A 19,330-nucleotide genomic window follows, 5' to 3' on the forward strand; every position below is an offset into this window, starting at 1 on the left:
TTCTCCAGTGACTGGTCCCTCCTGACAATATGTCTGAAGTATGAGAGACGAAGTCTGGCCATTCTGGCCTCTAAGGAGCACTCTGGCTGTACTTCTTCAAACACAGATCTTTTGGTTCTTTTGGCAGCCCATGGTACTTCAGGAGGAGCCGAAAGCCTCATTTTTCTCTCACCAAGTCTCTGGTAGTGAACTTCTAACCTTATGATTAGCAAGTCCAGTGTTTTGAAAGATCGTAGCCTTGAAAATTCTATGGAACAGTTCTAGTCAGTGGCATCGCTAAGGGGGATAGTGGAATGCAGACTAAACCAGGTGACATGGTCAGAAGGGGTGATACCAAAATGTCTATAAAATTTGTATGCAGTGTTTTAGTGGAAATGTATAATTTTAAAAAAATTTCCTGTAGTTAGCTATGACAACAAGAACATTTTTTATAAGCCCATTTTCAGTATACCTACAAAGCTAAGCACTATACTAATTTACTTTTTGAACCTTCTATGTACTCAGGTGGCATCCTGGTGTGGTGCTGTGGGTTAATGCGCTGAGACTGCAAAGTTGCTTTGAACCTCAAGGTCGGCGGTTCAAGCTCACTAGCTACTCCTCGGAAACCCTATACAGGGTTGCTATGGGTTGGAATCGAATTGACTGCACTTAACAACAACAATGTACTCAGGTAAATGTATTCTTGGAGTCCTGGTGTGATACTGCAGGTTAATGTGCCAGACTGCAAAGTCGGTTTGAACTTCAAGGTTGTGCGGTTCAAACTCACCAGATGCTCTTTGGAAAGGGTCACTGTGAGTTGGAACTGATTCAACAGCACTTAAAAACAACAATACAATGATTATTGGAATCACATGGTTTCTTCTGAACATGCTAAAGGTATCTGTTGCTGTTTTCATTGCTACAAGTGCTTTTATAGTTGCTGATTTGTCGAATTCCTGGCGTTTTAGCGATAGTAATGTGGTAAGTAGTATTTCTGAAACTACATCAATAACTTTTTTGAGAATGAAGTAGTAATTAAAGGAAAAAGAGAAAAATTTAAAAAGTTTTCTGAGTCCTGGTATGACGCTGTAGGAGAAGCACTGGACTGCAAGGTCAGTGGTTCAAACCCACCAGCCACTCTTCGGAAACCCTATACAGGGTTGCTATGAGTCGGAACCAACTCAGTGGCACTTAATAATAACAACAACAATAGACAACTTTGAAAAGGCCTCTAGTAATGCACTAACCAATACTATTGTGGCTTTGTACAATAAGCACTGGACTGTGAACCACAGGGTAGGCAGTTCGAAACCACCAGCTGGTCGTTGGGAGAAAGATGAGGGTTTCTGTTCCCCAAAAAAATGTACAGCATCAGCAACCCTACACAGGGTTGCTATGAGTCAGAGCCAACCTGATGGCACTTAACAACAACAGTAATGTTGTAATTCTAAACAGAAAGATTTTACAAAAAAATAGTAGTTGGAGTCCTGTCTCTAGACTGCTAACCTCAAGGTTGGCAGTTCAAACCCACTACCCACACCTTGTGAACCCCATTCAGGGTCAGCTAATAGTCAGAACCAAATTGTTGGCACTTAACAACAATTCATTTTGAACAAGAGATAGTACATTTAAGCAATTTACAACTATATTTATCACATTGTTGTTGCTGTTAGGTGCCATCGAGTCGGTACTGACCCATAGTGACCCTATACACAGCAGAACGAAACACTGCCCGATCCTGCGCCAACCTCACTATTGTTGCCACGCTTGAGTCCGTCCATGCAGCCACTTGGCCAATCCATCTCGTTGGGGGTCTTCCTCTTTTTCTCTGACCTTTTACAATTCTTATTAATGTTTATTGTCAAATTTAACCATAGACTAATGTGATAAAAGAGGAAGACCCCCAACGAGATGGATTGGCCAAGTGGCTGCATGGACGGACTCAAGCGTGGCAACAATAGTGAGGTTGGCGCAGGATCGGGCAGTGTTTAGTTCTGCTGTGCATAAGGTGGCTATGAGTCGGCACCAACTCAATGGCACCTAACAACAACAAGGATTGTAAGGTCTGGTATTAGAGGAGGTCTGTGGATAACACCATGATATATCACACTGAATGATACCCTAATGACACCTCTGGTTGGTTACACTCTGCACTCATGGGGTCGCCCTGAGTGGGAAATTGTGTTTTGTTTGAGGAGCAGTTCTACCACGAGGGGGCAATATGAGGTCACTGAATGCTAATGTCAAACGGGATGTGTGTTGGGTGGGGGGGAGTGGCTGGTAAGAAAATAAGAGTACAGCAGAAGGATAGAGCAACAACTCCTACCTCTGACTCACAAAAAGCTTTTGCTTCTCACAGTGTTTCCTAGGAGAGTGTTGTGTTTGTTCCTGACAACATCAGCCTGGTGATGCGGAGGGCAGGGCAGGAGTTATTGCCCGACTTATCCGACAGGGAAGGGAGGCTTAGCACAGTGACGACGTTTGGGTTCACCAGTGGCAGAGGCGGGACCCACCAGAATTTCCTGTCTCCTCCCATGATATTTTCCTGTCAGAGCTTCAGACAGGCTGGGTACTCCGAACAGACAGAGGCCAAACCTGTTTTATAATGTTGCTTGGCGCAGCCCTGCTCTGTCCTCGCCTGAACAAGCGCAGGGGAGCAGCAGCCCTGCAGGAAGCTCCACCTTCCCTGGTCCAGCAGAAGGGACTCAACATTCCCCACTAGGCCCCTTCCCCCAGCCTCCTCGGGGCCAAGCATGCCTTTGTTCACTCTCTGGCTGACCCTGTACTGGAGCCTTTTGGTGGGAGTGCGTATCAGTCCCCTCCCTTGAGAACTGAGCAATCACATCAAAGGCACACAAAAGGCAATTCACTGTACGAAGAAGGTACAGGAAGAAATAAGTGCTGCTGCGCGGGCTCTGAGTACTCGGCAAAGAGGTACAGCAAAGAAAAAAAAAAAAAAAAAAAAAAACCGGCCAGGAACAAAACCAAACAAAACACTAGGCATGAAACGATCTGATCTCGGGGAGTCGGCTTTTCTGCCTCCTGGGAGGAACACCCAGCGCGAGGCTTGGCAGAGTGTACCGGGCACAAGAGGAACAATACGCCTCTCTTCTCTCCTAGAGCAGCTGAGCACACACACACAGGGGAAGGGAGTCCCCTCTCTAGGAAGTTAAGCAGGACCTGGGCCTGCATGATTCCCCAGCTAGTTTACAACATAGTGTTCTGATCAATTTCCCTCTGAATAGGTAAGGAAGGAATGCATACATCCAAGTGAAAAAACACAGACTTTGCTTGCTGAATGAATAGAAAAAAGATGGTTCCCTTTTGTGGGGGAAGATGAGTTGCCAGCTGACCCTGAGGTGGATATGAGGAAAGACACCCCTGGGGTGGTTTGTTCTTTTTCATAGAGTACCTTTGTGTTTCCGAGGGTGCTAAAGAAGGTGCTGAGAACAAGTAGCACTTGGCAAAATGTGGCCATTTTGGGATGGGGAGGTGGCATTCATTACACAGAGGTATTAGGGAAGTGAAATGGGTGGGTGGCGGCCCCTGGAGGCTCCACATGCTTGAAGGACAGAGGTGACCTCAACCCTTTGGACAGCACAGTGCCTAGGATCACTGAATAGGCTAGTCTGTATAAGTAGACCCAAGTGGAGTAGGAATCATGGGCCTCTCACTTAGATGAAGAGTCAGTTTCTGGGTCTCCCACTTCTGTGTCCCCAGGGGATTGGTGAATTGAGGTGACAGTTTAGATGGAGAGACAAGGGACTGAGATGCCTGCCCAGAAAGAGGAAAGGAGCCCTCAGCAGAATGCTTTGATGGCCCTGAAGCTGAGGATTGGGTTCTTTTCTGGGAGGTCACTAAACCACAGGAAAAGCCTGATCCAAAGAAGACTTGCATTTGGAGAGCCCTGGTATGGGACTATAGGATAAGCACTGGACTGCTAACCATCTGCTCTTGGATACCCTATATAGGGTTGCTATGACTCGGAACAAACCCAATGGCACTTAACAACTTTTCCAGGTTGAGCTAGACATGCTACATTCAGAACGTCTGTGAAAGAGGACAGTTAACTTCCAGGATTGAAGAGAACATTGAGGATGATCTCTTCTTATCTCTTTATATTGAGGCAATATAGTGAAACCCAAAGAGATGAATTCTAAAGAGACAGATTTACTGAATGGACCACAGCTAGTTGGACAGAAACAGGAAGGACTGGTTTCCTTATTGTGGTCCAAAACTCTTGCTGATGGATATTACTTAAAAAATGAGGCCAAGTAGAAAGGTAGCTTAGAGGAATCCTGAGGAAATGGGGGTGTCTCCCTGGGGCCCACAAGGTTCAGGATACAAAGCGAGTCTTCACTTTAAGGCCAGACCAGAGTTGGAGCTGGGTCACCACACAACTAACTCCAGAGAGGTTCCCACCATCTTCAGTGTTCTGAGAACCATTGTTCTAAGGGTCTGAGTGTCCTAGCAGCTCAGGAGTAGTCTGTCAATCAACTTGAAAAGAGTGGACCTATGAGGACCTATCCATGACTCACTACACTGGGACTTCTCTGAACTACTCTGGCAGCTCTGAGTCAGCAGCGTTTCTGTAGCTCTGGCTGATATAATAGCCCAAAACCTTCCATGGTGACTTAACAGAAAAGCACTAGACAACTCATTGCTCTTTCTGGGAGAGATCTCTCAGCCAGAGACTCCCACCTGTGCCTTCCACTTCCCCACTCTCCCTTTGGGAAAGCGGAGGTCGCTTGCTTACTTGCAAAGGCTTCTATAATGGAGGCTGTCAGAATTCTCCTTTGGGGGTACAGCTCAGAATCTTTGGTTGTATGGGTTGAAAGAAGATGAGTTACTTTCTTGAGTTAAGCAATTAGATTTTTTGAATGCCTATTTTGCCAAATGCAAAAAGGAACATGGGTGTATATATGAAAGAAACTTTGTTGTTGTGGTTAAGTGCCGTCGAGTGGGTTCTGACTCATAGTAGCCCTGTACAGGGTTTCTAGGGAGGGGTTGGTGAGTTTGAACTGTCGACCTTGTGGTTCAAACCAACCTTGTGGTCCCCTGAGTGGGAAATTGTGTTTTATTTGTTGACACGACAGCATGACACGAAGACTCAACACAGGGGCTTTAGAGAATGTTAATTCTACAATTTCACAGATGAAGAAACTGAGATATTGAACAGATTATGTGCTTCCCCAAGATGACACAGAGCTTTTTTCCTCTGTGCCTCTGTTATGCGTAGCTAATCTATAAGCAAGGGTTGAGGGTGTTCTCTGAAAGGTGAACCAAAGGCCTAGCTCAAGTTGTGGGGCCTGCCGTGTGGTAATGCACCTTGTGTGTGCAGCTACCACCTTTCTGTCACGAGAAAACTTGTGTGTTGCTATGATGCCGAACAGGTTTTAGTGAAGCTCCCAGACTAATATGGACCAGGGAAAAATTTAAGAGACATACTTGTGAAAAGCAGTAGCTGAAAGCCATAACGACTCTCCCCATTATATGTTGTTGTTGTTAAGTGCCATCAAGTCGGTTCCAACCCATAACGACCCTGTACAGGGTTTCCAAGGGTATAAATCTTTACGGGAGTAGAAAGCCTCATCTTTCTCCCGCAGAACGGCTGGTAGTTTCAAACCGCTGACCTTGTGGTTCGCAGCCCGATTTGTAACCACTACGCTATACCAGAGCTCCTTATAGATGTTGTTAAGTGCTGTCAAGTCAGTTCTGACTCAAGAATGATTCTGTATCGGGTTTCTGAGAAGAGGCTGATGAGATTGAATGCCAACCTTGCAGTTCAAACTGACCTTACAGTCCAGTGCTTATCCTACAGCGCCACATTATACATAGATATGGTGACAAGGAACTCTGTGAGATAATTTGTCTAAAGTCATGCAGCTACTTAGTGACAGGGCTGGAATTTGACCCAGGCACTCTGGCCTCAGAGTCCCTGTGTGGAGTTCCTGAAGCTAATCTCTAAAACCTTGTAATTTCCTTAGTGATTGGTACCTAGGAGACCTGAATATTCATTCTAATTAGGGACTCAGGTGGGGGTTGATCAGGACAGAAAGACCACCTTGGGAGATTAGCTGACCTGAGAGTGGGAAGGCAATATTCTGTCAATCATGTCCGTGCAAGGCTTTGAACAATGGAAGCTCCATGGGCTTCCTGGTTGTTGAAGTGCATCAGTGCATAAGGGGGTGGGGGTAGTGCACCCCTTTTGGGGATGTGGAAGCTTCATGCTGAGAACCCTCCAAATCTCACCCCTAAGAGGTCATTTGTAGCTTTCTTCCTATTAAAAAAATTGTAATAATAATTGTAGCACTTTCTGTAGTTCCCCTAGTGAATTATCAAATCTCAAAGAGTTGTTGTTAACTGCCATTGAGTCATTCTGATCCATAATAACCCTGTGTAGAAGTTTCCAAGGAACATCTGGTAGGTTTGATTCACCGACCTTGTAGTTAACAGTCCAGTGCTTGTCTTACAGTGCCACACCAGGACTCTAAAAGAGTAGTGGGAACTAACAGATCAGAAGTAAGAGGGCCCTGAGAATTCCTGAGCTTATGGCTAGAGTTATGGATTGATTTGTTGTTGTTAAGTGTTGTCAAGTCGATTCAGAGACATACTTGTGAAACATAGCAACCCTGTAGAGATTCCCAAAGAGCGATTGGTGAACTTGACACTCTGACCTTGCAGTTCAATTCGAACTGTAGTCCAGGGCATTAACCCTAGATTACAGCACCACACCAGGATTGAACTATGCCTGTAAAAATATGTGTTGTAAATTCTAACCTTTAGGTTTGTGGTGCAGGAACACTAGTGGTCCTGTAGAATGAACACTGTATTGCTAACCACAAAGTCTGTGCGATTCGGGCCCAACAGTTGATCCTCACCATACAAACCCTGAACTATATTACACGAATATTGAACAAAGAACTGTATATGCACTATTAGTTTCTATTACATCCACCAAAAAACAAGTGGTGAGTGCCCAAGAACACACTACCATACAATCATCAATTAAATACAAGTACAATGACACTACAAGGTCTTGGAGACAACAGACAATTTCAGCTTACATGAAGAGACAAAATAAAGTGGCTCAAATGAGTTACCAAAATATAGAGTCAGATAATATAAATACCAGAAATGGTATCAGAACTACCTGATAAGGAATGATATTTAGGTACCGTCAATGATGACAGAATGATAGAGAAAACTGCAGATGGAATCAAGGAAAACAGACAAACTTTAGAAGATTTCTGGAAAACACTACAAGAACAGATTGACAAAATAAATGAAAAAAACAAAACTGGACACCATACAAAAACAGAAAATAGAAATCCAGAAAATTAATACAAGGATCTCAAAAATAGATACTACATTGATAGGTCAGAGAAGTAGAATTTAATCAATAGTCAAACTGGTGAGCTTGACAAATCACTCAATGTTTATCTGCTAAAGAAATAATCATTAAAAAAGAACAAAAAGTACAAATAAAGCCTAAGACTTAAGTGGAACACCATCAAGAGGAGTAATTTTCATATGATTGGAATTCCAGAACAGGAAGAGACAAAAACAAACAAACAGAAAACAATGTCAAAGAGTTCTTGGAGGAAAACTTCCCTAACACAAAAGAAGAGAAGGTATTCATTCAAGAAGCTGAACGAACTCTTCCAAATGGGACAGATCCCAAAAGAAGCACACCAAGACATGTTCTAAGCAACCTTTCCAAAACCAAAGACAAGCACCTAGAGAACAGCTCAGAAAAACACCAAGTTAACTATAAAGGAGAAGTAATGATACTAAGCTATGATTTCACAACAGAAACCATGCAGGCAAAAAGATAATGGCATGACATATAAAACTCTGAAAGAAAAAAATTGCCAACCAAGAATCTTGGTTTGAATTGAGCACTACTGTCCTCAAATATGATACACAATTGTCCTTCAAATACACTAGACATTTCCAGGTAAACAGAAATGAAAAGATTCTGTAAGAACCAGACCAATCTTATAAAATTTACAAATGGGAATTCTTTGGCCTGAGAACCAACAACAACCTGAGATGGACATATATGACAATAAATATCACCCAGAATTCAATCCAGATATAGAAGTATCCAAAGTAAAACAAATCTCCAAGACTGGAAATAGGGAACCAGAGATATAAATTTACAGTAGCAACAACAACAAAACACAAAGTAAATAGAGGGAATAGTGTATTTAAAAAAACTTTGAAATGAAGAGGAAATCAAGTAGATTTCAAGAATAAATAAAAATAAATCTAACTGTAAATCTAAAACTAGACTAAGTCCTATTCCAAGCCCTAGCTCAATTCATAACTCTAACACTATCCCTTGTTTTTAAGTGCCATCGAGCCGGTTCCATATAGGGTTTCTGAGGAGTATCTGGTGGGTTTGAACTGCAGATCTTTAGGTTTGCAGTTCATTGCTTATCCTACAGTGTTACACAGGGCTCTATGCACTGTCCAAATCCTAACCATAGCCCTGTTGTTATTGTTGTGATGTGCCATGGCGATGGTTCCGACTCATAGAGACCCTGTACAGGGTTTCCAAGGCTGTAAATCTTTATGGGAGCAGAAAGCCTCATCTTTCTCCTGTGGAACAGCTGGTAGATTCGAACTACTGACAGTGAGGTTCATAGCCCGATTCGTAACCACTACGCTACTAGAGCTCCTTAACCATAGCCCTAATACTACACAAAAGGTAGGCTTAGCCTAGACCTTGCCATAGACCTAACCCTAATCCTAATTCCTTACATTTATCCCTCCCCCAGCAAAAAAAAAAAAAAAAAAGAAGGAAAAATGATTGAAGAAACAAGCAGAGGAGAGGTGGAGTAAGATAGATGTCAAACCACATGGTTGAAATCTCCCAGAAACCAAGGAGCAGAAGCTGAAGAGACAAGAGCCAACAATCTCTACAGAAGTAGATCTCCAGTTCTTTTTTCCATGGCACCATTGTTGTGGTTAAGTGCCGTCAAGTCGGTTCTGACCCATGACTACTCTGTATAGGGTTTCCAAGGAGCGGCTGGTGAGCTTGAACTAGTGACCTTGCAGTTCAAGCCAACATTGCAGTCCAGCACACTAACCCACAGCACCACACCAGGACTCCATGGCACCACTGTTGTTGTTGGTAAATGCTGTCATGTTGGTTCCAACCCATAGCAATCCTGTATAGGGTTTCCAAGGACTGGTAAGCTTGAAACACCAACCTTGCAGTTTAAGCTAGCTTTACAGAGTCCAGCACATTAACCCACATTGCCACATTAGGACTCCCCCATGGCACCATTTGTTGCTGTTGTTCAGTGCCATCGAGCTGGGATCCGACTCATAGCGACCCTGTACAGGGTTTCCAAAGAGCAGCTGGTGAATTGGAACTGCTGGCCTTAAGGGCCCAAACTGACAATTGCAGTTTACCACATTAACCGGCAGCGCCATACCAGAAGTCCGTATAGTGTTTCCAAGGACTGGTAAGCTTGAAACACCAACCTTGCAGTTTAAACTAGCTTTACAGAATCCAGCACATTAACCCACAGTGCCACATTAGGACTCCCCCATGGCACCATTGTCGTTGTTGTTGTTAAGTGCCATTGAGTAGGGATCCGACCCATAGCGACCCTATACAGGGTTTCCGAGGAGCGACTGGTGAGCTTGAACCGCCGACCTTGCAGTTCAAATGGCTTTGCAGTCTGGCGCATTAACCCACAGCGCCACACCAGGACTCCATGGCACCATTGTTGTTGTTGTTGTTAAGTGCCATTGAGTCGGGTCCGACCCATAGCGACCCTGTACAGGGTTTCCGAGGGTGTAAATCTTTACGGGAGTAGAAAGCCTCATCTTTCTCCCGCGGAGCGGCTGGTAGTTTCGAACCGCTGACCTTAAGGTTCACAGCCCGATTCGTAACCACTACGCTACCAGAGCTCCATGGCACCATTAGGAGGGCTCAAACTGCCAACCTATATCTTCTTTTATGACTCTTCTCAAAATTTACTTGCAATACTCCTTCCCAACGTCCTACCCAGAATTGAGTACAATCCCACCAGGCTAGGCTCTGCTTCCTCCCCTTGGTGCAGTGCAGCTGCTCTGGGATATGTGGGGCCACCGTAGCTCTTGAATAATTGCTTATTTTCCCTCAAGTTGTTGTTGTGTGCCATCAAATTGGTTCCGACTCACAGCGACCCTGTATAGGATTTCCAAAAGCAGCTGAACCGCCAGACTTGGTGTTAGCAGTCCAGTGTTTATCCTACCAGGGCCCTTCCCTCAAGTTGTTGTTGTTAAGTACCGTGGAGTCAGTTCCGACTCATAGTGACCCTGTACAGGGTTTCCGAGGCTGTAAATCTTTACGGGAGCAGAACACCTCATCTTTCTACCGCGGAACAGCTGGTAGTTTTGAACTGCTGACCTTGAGGTTAGCAGCCCAATTCGTAACCACTACGCTACCAGAGCTCCTTTAGTAGCACCAAAAAAACGTAGTTCATTGCCATGAATCAATTCTGATTCACGGTAACCTCATGTGTTAACGAGTAGAACTGCTCCATAGGATTTTCTTTGGCAATCTCTATAGAAGTAGATCTCCAGGCCTCTCTTCCCTGGCACCATCAGGTGGGTTCAGACTGTCAACCTTTATAATAGCAGTCCATGCAAGCAATTTTTACCATCCAGGGACCTCAATACCAATATAGAGTTCCTCAGTTTCAGGTGTTGATATTCAACAAAGCCTAATATCTGGGCTGCTTCCATCCTGCAGGAAAATTTTCTCATTTTCCCAAATGTATTGCTTTAGTTAAGGTGTCTGCCATTTGTGAAGAAAGTCTTATTTACAAAGATAGTCAACAGGCAGCTGGGAAAAACCTCAAATTCTGAGGATCCTTAGAGGAAGAACTACAGAAGAAAGGGAAGGAAGTGAGCATTTATTGAATCCAGATCTGAGTGCTTGGCAGATTTCATTTTCCAGCAAACTTCTGAGGTGGATACTTTTATACCCATTTTCCAGGAGATAAATCAGGCTCAGAAAGGATAAAGAACTTGCTTGAGTTACAGTGTCATTTGATAAAGAATCCTGGATTCTTATCCAGTTTGATAAATGATAGGGCCCATTCCATGTGCATTATACAGCAGCTCACGAAAGCAAGGGGCTCAATACACTTCCACAGACTGGGCACACAGGGCCCTGCAAAGCAACGACTACATACATGCAGGGGAAGTGGAAAAAATGATCAAATCTCTGCTACTGAGGCCCACTACCTGTGCAGCACTTCTTCCTCTGACACTAACTACCTGGAGTTAGGTCAGACCTCACAAGTAAAAGGACACCATCCTCCAGACTACCAAGTCAGTCCAAGACCTCAGATGCCAGTAATAATTCACATCAGATTCGTTTCTGACCTGTTGGCTGCAAATTTTGGCATTATCCCACTATCCCTTCAAGATACCAATTTCCATGTTATCTAGTAGTCCTATGACAGAGATACCACAAGAGGATGGCTTTAACAACAGAAACTTATTTTCTTTAGTTGTTGTTAGGTGCTGTTGACTTGGAACCAACTCATAGCGACCCTATGTACAACAGAACAAAACACTGCGCAGTCCTGGGCCAACCTCACAATCATTACATTTGAGCCCATAACTGCTGCCACTGTGCCAACACATCTCATTGGGGGGGTCTTCCTCTTTTCTCCTATCCTTCATTTTACCAAACATGATATCCTTCTCCAAGGACTGGTCCCTCCTGACAATATGTCTGAAGTATGAGAGACAAAGTTTGGCCATCCTGGCTTCCAGGAACCATCAACACTCATGGAAGCAGCAGTCAAGAAATCAAATAACGTATTGCATTTGGCAAATCTGCTGCACAAGACATCTTTAAAGTGTTGAAGAGCAAAGATGTCAGCTTGAGGACTAATGTGTGCCCGATCCAAGCCATGGTATTTTCATTAACCTCATAAGCATGTGAAAATTGGACAGTGAGTAAAGAAGACAATAGAAGAATTGATGTATTTGAGTTATGGTGTTGCAGGAGAAACAGTTCCATGGACTGCCAAAAGAACAAACCATTATTTTCTGTTAGGAGGTTAAAAGTCTGAATTCAGAGTGCTGGCCCTAGGAGAAAGCTTTCTCTCTTAACACAATTCAGTGACAAGCTAATAAACATTGGAAATCTGAAAGTCCCCTTTGCCCTTAAGAAGGGCTAATGCATTTATGGCATTGTAGGATAAGCACTGGACTGCTAACCAAAAGGTTGGATGTTCAAACCCCCCAGCTGCTTCTCTGAAACCCTATACAGGGTCGCTATGAGTCAGGACTGACCAGTCATTGAATTGTGTTATAAGACACTTTTCATTACAAAAGTTGATCCAAGGAAGCTTCAGCTTCCCTTCAGAATTGAGGGCAGTAACCCACGCGTGGACTACAGGGCTCCTGGTGTGGCGCAGTAGTGTATAAGCACTGGACTTCTAACCTCAAGGTGGGTGGGTCAAACCCACCAATCACTCCTTGGAACCCTATACAGACTCGCTATGAGTCATTACGGACTCCACCGCACTAACATAGAGTTCTTGCCTCCTAGATCTTCGGCCATCAACAACACTCCATCAACTCCTCACTTGACGCCCGTCTCAAGAGTCCACCACCTGCAACTGCTCAGTGCTGCTTAGATTGGTGAGTAAACGCTTTTGTACAAGAGTATAAGGTCCAATCAGTGAAAAAGAAAATACCAAACACCAAAGCTCTGGAGCCTCTGCAGGACCGCTGCGTGGGGAAATAATACTAGACCTGCGCCTGCACAGAACCCAGGCGGCAGTGCGGACCCTGGCAGCCTAGGGCTGGGGACCAGGCTGCAGTCAGGCAGCCAAGTCTGAAGGGCTCCCTAGGACCTAAGGGTGGGGTGCTAGGCCAGGCCCAGCAGGGAAGTCCTGACTCTCAGAAATGGCCAAGTAGGGCATGAATACCCATCTCCACCGTCAGTGGTGACCCCTCCCGGCCACGCAACCCGTTGCTGGGGCAGGAAAGGCCCCCAGACCAAAGCAGAGGTAGACCCTAGGCAGTGGGTCTCGAATCCTAGCCTGGGACCCAGGATCCCTTCTTTCCCTTGCTTCTTCTTCCTGTTATGACTTCAGGAAAGGGCCGCCTTGTACAAAGTTGTTAACAACAAAGACCCTCTCGGTGACCCGATAGTGCCAGACAAGACTGGCTTTGAGTCCAGGGGACACGTGGAGCAAGTCACTCCACCATTGTGGCAACCCATGGTGCCACACCTCCTCCCACGGACCTCCTTCCATACCAGGCCAGACAGAACCCTTAGTAATCAGTTAGCAATCGTAATGATCAATTTTAATCACAGAGTAACAGGTGATTAACGTAGTTGTAAATTGTTTGAGTATTTCTTAGATTATATGTGCTGTAGGATAAGCATTGAAAGGCAAGTTCATTTGAATCATAAGGTCGGAGGTGCAAACGCCCCAGTCGCTCATCGGAAAGCCTACAGAGGGTCCCTATGAGTCGGAGCCCACTCAATGGCACTTAAAAACAACAACAATGAAAGTAGAATCTTTCTACATTGAATTACAATGTATTAGTTACAACATTATTAGTAACTGAGTGGCAGCCTTTTATTGATTTTTTACTCCATCTTTTCATTTAATTACTACTTTAATCTTAAATAAGAAGTATTGCTATAAGTTCACAAACAGTACTTGCCACAATATTGTAGCTACAACACCATAAACTGTGGCAAAATCTGCAACTATGAAAAAACCCGCAGCAACAAAACCAACAGCATAGGCTTTTAGTGCCGCTATATGAAACCACAAGGAGCTCTAGTAGCATAGTGGTTACGAATCGGGCTGCCAACCTCAAAGTCGGCAGTTCGAAACTACCAGTGGTTCCGCGGGAGAAAGATGAGACGTTCTGCTCCCGTAAAGATTTATAGCCTTGGGAACCCTATGCAGGGTCACTATGAGTCGAAGTCGACTCCACAGTACTTAACAACAACAACAACATATGAAACCACGTGATTCTAAGTGTCATTGTGATTGGATAATAATGACAGCTCTGATACCACATGGAAGGTTCACAAAGTAAATTAACATAGAATTTTAGCCTTGTAGGTATATTGATACACATAAACTGCTTGCAAAAAATTTTGTTGTTATAACTAACTACAGGGATATGTTTTTCTTCTGGGACATTACACAAAAAGTTTATAGACAATCATTTGGGTGTCACCCTCTCTGACTAGGTCACCCAGTGTAGTCTGAAACCCCCACATCACCCTAGTTTTACCACTGTACCTTCCAGAGACTCGTTTTCGTTTGCAAAATGCCACTGATACCAACATTAAACTTCCTACCCACATCTGAGTGCTTTGAGCATTCTGTGAAACAATGAAAATATTTAGAAATTATATGTAAGTCAATCTGCATTTTGACACCTTCCTGGAATAAAATATAGTTGACCTTGGCCATTGGATTTTCTTTGTAACTTCTCTCTTATCTTAACTCTAATGTTGCCATGAGGATTAAATGGAATACAGGCAGTCATCGGATGATGAAAGAGTTCTGTTCCTAAATCTGTTCTAAGTGGATTTTGTTTGTAAGTCCTAACAGTTAGGTACAATGTCTATCTAACATCAGTTAATCAAATGTTTGTCTTAGGATATAGGATACAGTATGCTTTCTATGCATTAAAAAAATTTTTTTTTTTAAAATACGGATACACTTCTTGTTGTTAAGCGTCATCGGGTCACTTCCTACTCATAGTGATCCTGTATAGGGGTTCTAAGGCATCTTCACTGGAGCAGAAAGCCTCACCTTTCTTTCATGTAGTGGCTGGCAGACTTGAACCGCAGACCTTGTGATTTACAGTTCAGTGCTTTTGTATACAGATACACTTGTTGTTGTTAGGGTGCCATCGAGTTGACACTGACTCATAGAGACCCTATTCACAACAGAACAAAATACTGCCCGATCCTGGGCCAACCTCACAATCATTGCTATGCTTCAGCCCTAAAACATCCTTGAGCATTAAAACAAGCTCTGGTAGCGTAGTGGTTACGAATCGGGCTGCGAACCGAAAGGTCAGTAGTTCGAAACTACCAGCTGTTCCGCGGGAGAAAGATGAGGTGTTCTGCTCCATAAACATTTACAGCCTTGGAAACCTGTGCAGGGTCACTATGAGTCAAAACCGACTCCATGGCACATCACAACAACAACAATATAATGATGTAGTAATAATGATAATAATATGTTGATGCTTGTCCCAAAGCATCCCCGTTTGATACAATAGGCGTTGTAGGGGGTTAAGGGTAGGGCTTTGTACCTATGGGTCACATGTAAATCTGATATAAGCTGGGAACTGCCTATATGAGGGACTTCAAAAATTCATAGAAAAATGGAATTTCTTCATAAACTTTTTGAAGCCCCCTCATATCTGTAAAGTGTTTTTCAGTGCCCCTGGCACATGGCTAGCATTCAGAAATGTTGCATCCTCTTATGATGTACTTAAAGTCCCATACCTAGGTAATGGCAAAGCTAGAAAACTAGCCAGAACCATGCTGCATCCAGTAAGCACACACAGAATGCCTGCTCACCTTCCTCTGATAGCATCATTTTTTAACATGAATGTTGTTGTTATGTGCCGTGGAGTCGATTTCGACTCATAGAGACCCTACACAGGGTTTCTGAGGCTGTAAATCTTTTCGGGAGCAGACCGCCTCATCTTTCTCCCGCAGAATGCTGGTAGTTTCGAACTGCTGACCTTGCGGCTCACAGCCCAATTCGTAACCACTACGCTACCAGAGCTCCTTTTAACATGAATATGCATGTTAATTACTGAGGAAGATCAAACTGCACATTGAATTGAGCCTTACTTCATAAAATAGAGATTTATCTCATTTACTGGGCATACTACTTTTGGTTCTTCAACTAAAATGAAAACTATTCTGATCTTGATAAAGCAATTGATTGTGATTAACCTCCTGCTAGGAAAATGTTAGGCTTTTAACAATTACATAAATTGTGAAAACATTTATATAGCTCATGTAATAAGCTATAGCTGTATCAGTTAAAATGTCCTTTAAATAATTGACATAAAATATTTAAAATCTCCGAGAAATGAGCTGACTTTCCTTTTTACTGACTTTAGCCTTTAGCACAATATTTTCTGTCTTCATCCTAGGATAGATAGTAAGGTTAGCAAGGACTAGATTTAGTTTAAAAAGTCTTGGGTTTGTGGCCTGAGTCCGTCTTTCACAGGGTGTGACTCTTGGGTGATCAATTGTTTTTGCCTTTTTGCCTTCTCATGAGTAAAATGAGGGTCCGTATAGCATAATCTGGAGTCCTGATGTGGTGCTGTGGGATAAAGCAAAGTAAGTATGAACCAGCAAATTAGCGATTCAAACTCACCGGCCGCTCCTTGGAAACTCTATACAGGGTCGCTGTGAGTCAGAACTGACTCGATGGCACTTAACAACAAATGGAATGATCTAGCTTTATCACAAAGTGAGTCTAGAACTGTGATCCTGACCCATCAGGACATATTTACTAAGTATTGGTTAAGTACCTGCTGTGTGGTGCTGTAGGATAAGCACTAGACCACTAGCTACAAGGTCAGCAGTTCAAAACCACCAGTCAATCTGTGGGAGAAAGATGAAGCTGTCTGTTTTTGTAGAGATTTATAGCCTTGGAAACCCTATATAGGATTACTTTGAGTTGGAATCAACTCAGTGACAGTGGGTTTTACTGTTTTTTGTTTTACTCTGTGTCCACCACCATGGTGGGAGGAGTTGTAGGAATTATAAAGCCTTGGACCTGTATAAGGTAACTTGAGGTCTAGATGGGCGTGATAAATCCCAGACAGGAAAAATAACTAGGGACCAATTTCAAGCACCTAAGTCCAACCTGAGTGGCTCATGTAAGAAATAAATGGGAACTTTTAAGAGACTACAATCAGGGAGAAATGGAAGGAGACTGAAATACAATTTCCTTCCTTTTTGTACTTTGTTACTCTTCAGCTTTGATAGGAAGTTTTGGATTTAATGACCTAAAACAAAACTGTTTTTAGCTGAATACCAAATCCACTGTGTGGAGTGGATTCCAACTCATAACTACCCTATAAGACAAGCTAGAACTGTTCCCATAGGGTTTCGAAAGGCTGTCAATGTATGGAAACAGACTGCCACATCATTCTCCAGAGGAGCAGCTGGTGGTTTGAACCATGGACCTTTTGGTTAGCAGCAAAGCATTCTAACCCCTATACTACCCGAGCTCCTTTTAAACTAGATGGAGCCATGCATTTTCCTAACAACACACTCCAACCCTTTGATCATGTACTAAATCCCCGTTAGTTTCCAGTAGCCTTTCACAGGCCCTAGGCATGTCCGCAGAATCCTGGTGTGGTGCAGTAGGATGAGCACTCGATATAAAGTCGATTTGAACCACAAGGTTGGCAGTTCAAACTCACCAGCTGCTCCTCATAAATCCTATACAAGGTGACTATGAGTCAGAACTGACTTAGCACTTAACAACAACAGGCCTATCTGCACTCTGGTTGGAACTGTGTGTGCCTCAGGCAGTCATCCACAGAGCACAAACTGTATAGAGGATGCACAAAGGGGTCATAGTATGCAAATGGCCATGCAGGAAGTATGGTAGCAGGAATGTTTGAGCTATGCTGTCTCCCAGATGGGCTGGGAGGGCAAGTCTTGTGTTGTGAGTCACAACCTTTGGCAGGGTGAGCAGCTGACAAGATGCACAGGCATTTTTGTCTGAACATTCTAAGAGCAACCCCTCAAATACTTCAATTACCCATTTGAAATATTCTCTGGCAGCAGAGAAGAAAAAACAATGGAACCCTAGACGTTGAACCTCGATTGCAAAATTGTCTGGATTATGAATGTAGAAGAGGAACTTTGAGAGAATCACAATGAAAAGGTTTAACAAGAACTGCCTGTGAAAGTGTTGATTTGGAAAGACTTGGAGCATTGGAAATGATCTCCTTAACAACAACAGACGACAAATTGACCAGGGGCATGAGTGCTTCATTCATTTTTCAGATGAGGACAGAAAACAGCATGATCAATAGGGGAATGTCTGCCCTAGCCAGGAGTTTTTGTCTCAGTCCAGCTTCAGACTGGCTGTATATTCTTGAGCCAATTACCTAATCCCTGAGGGTCTTTATCTGTGAGGGGGTGGTACAGGTAAATTGTGTGGTCCTTCCTGGCTGGAACATCTTGAATCTATGCAAACCATCTTGAGGGTTGTTAAATTATGAATTGCTTCGCCCAGAGAGACCTAACTGTGCAAGAGATGAATAAAGTACTTTCTGATTAAGGGAGGCTTAGGCACCTCCAAGCTGCTGTGCTGACTGGTACCGGGATGACGAGTCCCTGCTGGAGGGAACAGAGAGCTATTTTGAGGCAGGGCTGATTAGAGATAAAGTGTCTCTTTTCTTCTCTGGCCCTGACTCACCCAAAGTTCTTGGGTTTAAGGCTTAACCCCTGTTGGATGGATGCAAGCTAAACCTTCTGTTTGCCTATGAAAATGGCGCCAGTACACCGCTGCTCCAGCTCTCTTTATCAGTGTCAGTTAAGAACTGTCTTTGACCTCTCCTTGCTTAGAGAGCTTTTCTGAAGTGCTGCCCTGGCTTGTAGGCTCTCTCCTTGACATCTCTTGTTTGCTCTTTCCTGTTATTCACAAAGTCTTCTGAGTTTTGAAAGGGGGAATGGCTCAGTAATCTGCTTAACAGCAATGAAACTGGGCCACCCTTGTCAGGAAGGGGGATAGTCCTGTGTCCTGACTAGGGGCCTGTGGGGGTCTTGGTCTGCACTGGGTGGCACTGTAAGAGGGGATAGCGCCAAAATGATTGTCTATAAATATTTGTGTAATGTTTCAGCAGGAATGTATTATTTTTAAAAAATAAAAATAACCCTGTTGTTAGTTCTAACAACCAAAGCAATTTTTGTAAGCCCAGCTTATATGGATCAGATACCTGTTGTTGTGCCATTGAATGGATTCCGACCTATAGCAATCTAGTATACGGTTTCCAAGGAGCAGCTGGTGAGCTTGACCCACTGACCTTAATTACAGTTCAAACAACTTTGCAGTTGGACACATTAGCCCACCGGGCCATACCAGGACTCCATGGATCCGATGCCTAGAAGGTTAAAAATCTATGCTCATTTACTTTTTGAACCTTCTAAGGAGCTCTGGTAGCGTAGTGGTTATGAATCGGGCTGCGAATCTTAAGGTCCTCGGTTCGAAACTACCAGCCGCTCCACGGGAGAAAGATGAGGTTTTCTACTCCCGTAAGGATTTACACCCTCGGAAACCCTGTACAGGGTCGCTAT

The sequence above is a fragment of the Chrysochloris asiatica genome, unplaced genomic scaffold (genome assembly GCF_000296735.1).
Source record: "Chrysochloris asiatica unplaced genomic scaffold, ChrAsi1.0 scaffold00113, whole genome shotgun sequence".
In the NCBI taxonomy this organism is placed as follows: domain Eukaryota; kingdom Metazoa; phylum Chordata; class Mammalia; order Afrosoricida; family Chrysochloridae; genus Chrysochloris; species Chrysochloris asiatica.